This window comes from Ambystoma mexicanum, chromosome 10 (genome assembly GCF_040938575.1).
Source record: "Ambystoma mexicanum isolate Mex_15411 chromosome 10, UKY_AmexF1_1, whole genome shotgun sequence".
Taxonomy (NCBI): domain Eukaryota; kingdom Metazoa; phylum Chordata; class Amphibia; order Caudata; family Ambystomatidae; genus Ambystoma; species Ambystoma mexicanum.
In genome coordinates this window covers 541120131-541128183 of record NC_090932.1, presented here as the reverse complement: position 1 = coordinate 541128183, position 8053 = coordinate 541120131, and the positions used below count along the sequence as shown (strand labels likewise).

The window sequence follows — 8053 nt, the reverse complement described above, 5'->3', positions numbered from 1 at the left end:
AGTGGTAACGTCGCCCGCTGCGCCGGCGGGCCTGGCCATCGCTCACCCATGGATGTGGGCAGCCGGAACCTTGACGCCCGCCCGTCGAGTAAGCCCGGCTGCGCCATGGCTCAGGGCCCGACCGGCGTGCTTGACCCCTGTCCGCCTAGGGAGACGTCTCTCGAGAACAGCTGGGCTTCCCTCAGCACCTGGATGCTCCCACTCTGCACTTCCCTGCCAACCGGGGTGAACCCACCAATGCCTGCCCGCTGTCGCGTCGGGGGGGAGGAGCACGCTCCTGGTCGGCACGGGTGCTCAGGCGCTGGCTTGGTGAGCAGATGATGGGGGTCGCTCAGGGCTTCCTCTCCAGTGGGGTCGTCCCTGGCAAAAACCAACCCTGGTGGGCATCCCCATCTGTCTGCTGGGTCGCAGACCCCCGCCTCCGGCGGAAGGGAAATCCCGGCGCCTTGTCCCCCATGCTCCCGCCCACGGACCGCTCCGCTGGCCAGACAGTGCGAGGGGCGCCCCGGGCTGTGGGTGTGTGCGTCTGGGATGCAACCGAGGTCGGGCCCACAGCTCTCCCTCCGGCTGCTCCGCCGTTAATGATCCTTCTGCAGGTTCACCTACAGAAACCTTGTTACGACTTTTACTTCTCCAGCATTGGATCTTTCATGGATTCACATGCTTAGAATATTCCCCGTTGTCAGGCTAGGAATCCTCAGTAAATTATATAGCCCTTTTCCATAGGAATAATTTTGACACTTTTGTGTCCTATCTATGTCGTTTTGGGCCGCGTACGCCTGCGCCACTAGGACGTAGAGGTATAAGTAGCCACGCCTCCGCGGCTCCCTCAGATTTCAACCGTCTTCCAAAGTAGTGGGATTACCTCGTGTATCTGCTATTTTTGCTAGGTTGTGCGTTCTTTTTTCTTCGACTTCCTTCGAAAATGTCTGGAAAGGCATTGTTTCGTCCGTGTGCTACCTGCGGTCTTAAGAAAGTGTATGAAGGTGATGGCCATATCGACTGTATTTACTGTCTTCACCCTCATCATTCAGCCGACACGTGTGAGATCTGTCAAGGCTTCTCCCAGAAGACCCTGAAAGACCGAAACAGACGCCTAGTGACTTGGCTCAATGATGGGGCGGGTGCGTACCCTGCATCGGAGGTAGGCTCTACGGCCTCGAGATCTAAATCTCCGGTACCCCCTCGTCGCTCTGCGTCGGCAGAGCCCCCGACGAAGAAACCACGTTCATTGGAAAAACACCCCTCTGATAAGCATCCTGCGAGGGACTCTTCGTCAAAGAAAACGTCCTCTTCTTCCTCCTCATCAAAAAAGGAGAAGAAATTGAAATCCTCCTCGGGAGACCGCCATGGCTCTACTTCGAGTCGAGTGTCGTCGGCCCACAAGCCGAGTTCTAAACCGGCAAGTGCGCCACAAGGCTCTGCGCCAAAAACTTCATTGTCATCGACGGTCAGATCGTCAACGCCTTCTTTGCCGTCTGGGCCTGCTCTTCCCACGATCACTTCGGCGGGTCAAACAGCGGTTATGGAAAAGATGTTGTCGACGGTGGCACCTTCAGTGGGTTGGCTGCCGGAAGTTTTCGACCCGATCTTGCCTGAGGCCTTGTTGCAGCCAGAAGCGGCCCTTTCCATCTTCTCGGCGGAGGATGACCGTGGTCCGTTCGTACAGCCGACTGATTTGGGGTTACGTGCAATCAGTTCGGGGGAACTCCCGAGTGGGAGTGCCATCCCAACCGCCTCTTCCTTGTTGAAATCCCCAGTCTCTATTGTCCCTGGAGGTGTTGAACACATTGCAGAAGCTGTTACAGCATCTGGACACGCAATTGCCTCACACTGGTGTCCCGACGGTACCGCAGGCTACGCTGGTCGTCGCCGAACCAGGCCTGGCTCCGCGCTCGACGACTAGAATACCTACAATTTACCTGGTGGAGGAGGTTTGTTCTCGCCCACACTCGGAGGAGGGAGAACTGCCGGAGTCGGAGTCTGAGCGTGAAAGGTCCCTTTCAGACATCTCATTATCCCCCTCAAGGGACCCCACTTGGGAGTCAGATGCAGAGATGGAATCTCCAAAGAGTCCAGCCCAACCATCTCCGCCGGATGACATCGGGGCCTTCCATGCAATGATGGGAAAAGCGTGTGCGGAATTTGGCCTGGTGCCGGAAGAAGTGAAGAAAGATTGCTTTCTCTTCGATCATATGGGCAAGAGAAGAAAATCGATGTTTGCCATCCCAATTTTGGACCATGTCTGGCAAGAGGGGTTGAGGACAATACGTCATCCTTTCTCAGAACCGGCGATAAAAGGACGGTTAGAAAAAAAAATTCAAGGCTCCGGAGTCAACCTCCAAATGTTTGACTTCTCAACCTTCGCCAGATTCGGTGGTGTCCGCTGCTGCGGCCAGAAAAGCGAGGTCGCAACACAAATGCACGACCCCACCGGACAACGACGCCAGGAGACAAGATGTGTTTGGAAAAAAGGTATTGTCAGTCGGTGCGACTACAGTGAAAGCAGCCAACTCCCTGGCCATTATGCCATGGTATGATAGAGAGATGTGGCATCGTTTGGCTCCTATCTTAGACCATCTGCCAGAGGAACACAGGAAGTCCGCTATGCAACTAGTATGTGAAGGGGAAGAGGCCTCCAATCACTCCATAAATATCGCTGTCGACCTGGCGGAGGCCGGGTTTAAACAAATTAATAACGGCGCAGTGTTAAGGAGGCAAGCCTGGCTTAAGTGCACGACTTTTAGACTAGAGGTGCAATACAAGGTGCTGGACATGCCGTGCGAAGGGGAACAACTGTTTGGCGAGAAAGTTGATGAAGCCTTGAAGGGCATGAAAGAAGACTCTGACACTGCTCGGTCACTCGGAGCCCTCCAAAATGGCAGAAATGTTTGTTCCTTTCGTCCTTTCAGAGGTGCTTCCGGGAACTCCCGGTTTGGATCACCTAGAGACCGAGGTTTCAGTCGACCCTCCTACTCTTCCCAAGGCTACAGGCGAGCGGCCCAGGCTACTCGTAGAGGCAGAGATTACCAGTCCTCAAGAAGGAGAGGCTCCTACTCATCGTCGGCGAAGGATCGACAGGCAAAAACCCAGCAATGACAGGTTTCGAGACATCCTGGGGGGCAGAGTGTCTCGTCGCGTCGACGAGTAGGAACGCATAACAACGGACCAATGGGTTTTAGACACGATACGTCTGGGTCACTCCCTACAGTTCAAGGACAAGCCACCACACATTCCGCCAGTGTTCTCGCCGCAATCCCATCTTCAGGTACTGGTGCAGGAAGTGACGCTTATGCTGCAGAAAGGGGCTATAGGACTGGTCTCGGTGGCCGAAAGAGGAAAGGGAGTGTACGCCCGTTACTTTGTGGTCAAGAAACCCAATGGAAAATGGCGTCCCATTCTAGATCTACGGGCTCTCAACAAACTGCTAAAGAATCTGAAATTCAAAATGCTAATGCTGCAAGAGGTCATCCGATCGATACAACCAAGAGATTTTTTGTCGCCGCTAGACCTTCAAGACGCGTACTTTCATATCCCGATGCGTCGACGACACAAAAGATTTCTGCGGTTCGTCGTCGGGCGAACCCACTATCAGTTCAAGGTCCTCCCATTCGGACTAAAATCGTCTCCCAGGACGTTCACGAAATGTTTGTCACCAGTGGCAGCCTGGTTACGGAAGGAGGGTCATCATGTGTACCCATATCTGGACGATTGGTTAGTAAGGGGATTATCTCCGGAAAGGGCACGGGAAAGTCTGAATGCCACCATGTCCCTCCTCCAGCGCTTGGGCTTCGCAATAAACTTCGAAAAGTCCTCATTATCGCCATCAAGGACCTTGGTCTTTCTGGGGGCGAAGTTCCAGATGCAGTCAGGATTGGTAAAACCATCCGTCAAAAGAGTTCTGAAACTACGACACAAGGCATTGGAATGGAAAGTCAACACCAAAGTGTCGGTGAGAAGATACATGTCCCTGCTGGGGACCATGGCATCCTGTATACTCTTGATCAACAATTGTCGTCTCTTCATGAGGCCCATTCAGGAATTCTTGACGGATCGATGGGCACAGAGTCAAGGTCATTGGTCGGACAAATTGACCATCAACAGCAGGCTCGTGCAGGCACTTCAGTGGTGGAGAATCTCCAAGAATCTAACCAGAGGGGTGCCCTTACTGGAACCTGGGTTCCACATGACGGTGGTGACAGATGCTTCTCTGACTGGATGGGGAGCTCATCTGGATTCCCTTCAGGTTCAAGGTCGGTGGTCATCGGAGGAGTCCAGCCTTCACATCAACGTGCTGGAGTTAAGGGCAGTGCGTTGGGCCCTGAAGTCTTTTCTGCCGCGCATAAAAGGATCTGTTGTGCGGATAATGACAGACAACACAACGACGATGTTTTACCTGAGAAAGCAGGGGGGTACTCGCTCCCGGACTCTGTCGACCGAAGTCCAGGAGATCTGGCATTGGGCCCTCCGCCACAGGATTTATCTATTGGCGTTCCACTTACCAGGAGTCAAAAACATGCAAGCAGACTCTCTCAGCAGAGAGAGGAATCGACTACACGAATGGGAATTGAACGACCAACAACTACACCGTGTCTTCGAAAAGTGGGGTCGTCCGGCTCTAGATCTCTTGGCTACGAGAGAGAACAGGAAGTGCTCACAATTCGCGAGCAGGTGGCCACAACAAGACTCACTGGGGGAAGCGTTCTCCTTCCCATGGACAGACAAGTTTTTGTATGTGTTCCCCCCGTTTCCCCTCTTACGTCGGACACTGCAATGGATATACAGATATCCATGTCGGGTGATCCTGGTGGCCCCGTACTGGGCAAGACAAGTGTGGTTCTCCGATCTACTCCATCTTTCAGCAGCGGAGCCCATGAGGGTCCAGAGGATCCCAAACCTTCTGTCTCAGGACAAAGGGGCGGTTTGGTACGTTAGCAATTCCACCGGACTGTCTTCGCATTTTGCAAGCTGCAAGGGTGCCGTCCATGAACGCTTCGTATACGTACAAATTGAAGAGATTCTGTATTTGGTGCAGGGATCAGCCAGGTTTACGTCCACTTCACATCACACTGGAGCAGCTTCTACCATACTTGTATACTCCTGGCTCAAAAAGGTTTGTCTTTTTCATCGATAAAAGTGCATCTGGCGGCCATTTCGAGATTTACTCGGAAGAGACATTCAACTCCATTGTTTAGTGACCGGTTGATTAAACATTTCATGAAAGGATTGTTCTGAACTTTTCCTCCTAAGAAGAAGTTTCCTCCGATCTGGAGCCTTAACCTGGTTCTAGCAGCACTAATAAAGGCTCCTTTTGAACCGATGTCATCGTCGTCATTGAAATTCCTGTCATGGAAACTGGCCTTTCTGGTGGCTATTACTTCGGCTAGGCGTCTGTCGGAAATCGCCCCTATACCCAGGTCGGACGACCGACTTGCACGTCAGGACCACTTCGGACCTCCACCAGAGTTTCCTCTGGCTTCGCCCTGCCCAGGCATAGTTCACCATCTTTCGAGTCCTTTCACACACGCTCATGCTCCACCTCCCCGAAAGAGCAGGCGACATGGACCGGTGGTGCGCCCGCCGCAACGGGATCCCACCTCAGCTGGCACGCGACGGCCCTCACCTTCATTGCTTCAAGGTTTTGTTCCACCCTCGGACTCGCGCACATGTTAGACTCCTTGCTCCGTGTTTCAAGATGGGCCAGGTGGGTAACTGACATCAACGCAGATCCCTGGCGCCCTTCATGGGCTTCCCTGCCCGGCGGCACAACATGCTCGGGTTGCACTGAGGACAGTCCACCCCAGTCAACAGGGGCACTGAAAGCAGGTTAACGGAGAAGGGTGTGGTGGCGGTCAATCTCCCTCGGCCCCATAGACCCAGCAAAACTTCTGTAACACTCTCCGCCGGAGCGGAGAGCCACCTGCCCCACCGGGGCCTTCCCAGCCGACCCAAAGCTGGTCATGGTGCGCCACCGCAGAGGAAATGCACCCTGCGGGGCCGGGTGCACCTGGGCGGGGGTCCCGCGAGGGGATCTGCCATTCCGGGCAATCGAGCTGCCCGCTGTGTTGAATACTCCGGGCGGACTGCACGGAACCCACTGTTTACCTCTCAATTATTTCACGCCCTCTTGAACTCTCCCTTCAAAGTGCTTTTCAACTTTCCCTTACAGTACTGGTTGGCTATTGGTCTCGTGCCTGTATTTAGCCTTAGATGGAGTTTACCACCCGCTTTGGGCTGCATTCCAAAGCAACCTGACTCTGAGAAGACCAAATCCTGCCACGCCGGAGGCCGCTGCTGGCCTAACACGGTCGATCAGAAGGACTTGGGCCCCCTGAGCGACTCTGGGGAGTCGGTCTTCTGTACGCCACATTTCCCAAGCCCGCCGCCGCATGGGGATTCAGCGCCGGGCTCATCTCTCTTCACTTGCCGTTACTGAGGGAATCCTGGTTAGTTTATTTTTCTCTGGTTAGTAATATGCTTAAATTCAGTGGGTCTCCACATCTGATCGGAGGTTGTAGTCGGGAAGCAGAAAGCTTGAGGGGTGGCCGTCCTCGGGCCCGGGGCTGTATGGGGGGATTGCCCCAGCCCTGCGCCGTTGGCGCGGCTGAGCCTGCAGTGTCCTGATCCACGGCCGAGGCCCACTTGGTCGCGAGGCCTGTGCTCCAGAGCCATCTCGCGCCGGCAGCCGTGGGACACCACAGACAGCCACACGCAGCTCAGCCGGGTGCCCTGTGGCAGGGAGAAGGCGTGCCAGGCTTTTTCAAGGCCTGCCTCTGCACCCGGGGCGTAATGGGCACCTGGCCCTTCCAAAACCCACACGAGTCAGGGAGACAGGGCGAGGCCAGGATGCACCAGCAACGAGCCTACGAAGCCAGGTCCAGGGATCCTGCGACGGTGCTGATCAGGTTTGACCTTAGGGGGACGAAGGGAACAGGGTCCCTGCGACAGCCCCAGGCGCGCCCAGGGGAGGACGATTAACGTTCAATTGACCCTCAGACAGGCATAGCCCTGGGAAGAACCCAGGGCTGCAAGGTGCATTTGAAGTGTCGTTGATCAATGTGTCCTGCAATTCATACCAATTCTCGCAGCTAGCTGCGTTCTTCATCAATGCGCGAGCCGAGTAAGCCGCTGCCAAGAGTCACAGGCAACTTTTTTTGTTCCAGATGTCGGCCCGAACCTACCAGTGCAGGAGAGGCCGGGGGAGAGGCAGCGCCGCCTGTCCCACCTGCCGCAGCAAGACAGCCCAGTGCCCCGTCTAGCTTCCCCACTTGGGAGTCAGCCAAGACCATCAAGGTTTTAAAACAAAACAAACAAAAATCCAGGTGCTCAGCCTGGGACGCCTGCCCGCCGCCTGCAGCAGCATGGCGGGAGGGCTTCCCACGGTGACGGAGGCAGGCTGCTCTGCTGCCAGCCCACCTGGCCCGATCCCGCTCATCCTTCCCCGATCCCCCTCCGCCGCTCCCCTTTCAGGGCCGAACAGAGAGGCGGGCCAGAGACCGCATGGGTAGGGGGGAACGGGTGGGACCGCTAGAGTCTTCAAAACCCAGCCCACCTGCGTGGGGCCCAACTCCAGGTACCTGAGCAAGTGGGAAGGTTGCCCGCTGCGCCAGCGGGCCTGGCCATCGCTCACCCAGGGATGTGGGCAGTCAGAACCTTGACGCCCGCCCGTCGTGTAAGCTCAGCTGCGCCATGGCTCAGGGCCCGACCGGCGTGCTGGACCCCTGTCCGCCTGGGTAGACGTCTCTCGAGAACAGCTGGGCTTCCCTCAGCTCCTGCATGCTCTCACTCTGCACTTCCCTGCCAACCGGGGTGCACCCACCAATGCCTGCCCGCTGGTGCGTCGTGGGGGAGGAGCACGCTCCTGGCCGGCATGGCGGCTCAGGCGCTGGCTTGGGGAGCAGATGATGGGGGCCGCTCAGGGCTCCCTCTTCAGTGGGGTCGTCCCTGCCAAAAACCAACCCTGGTGGGCATCCCCATCCGTCTGCTGGGTCACAGACACCCCCCTCCGGCGGAAGGGAAGTCCCGCCGCTTGGTCCCCCATGCTCCCGGCCAT

The 8053-nt window shown here is 56.1% G+C and overlaps 1 non-coding gene across 1 annotated transcript; it reads right to left on the bottom strand.

The window, feature by feature from the left end:
* Positions 1-6986: 6986 nt before the first annotated feature.
* LOC138496171 (5.8S ribosomal RNA) lies at positions 6987-7140 on the bottom strand. Its single transcript, XR_011277725.1, has one exon. It is a non-coding gene; the product is annotated as a 5.8S ribosomal RNA (ribosomal RNA).
* Positions 7141-8053: the final 913 nt, after the last annotated feature.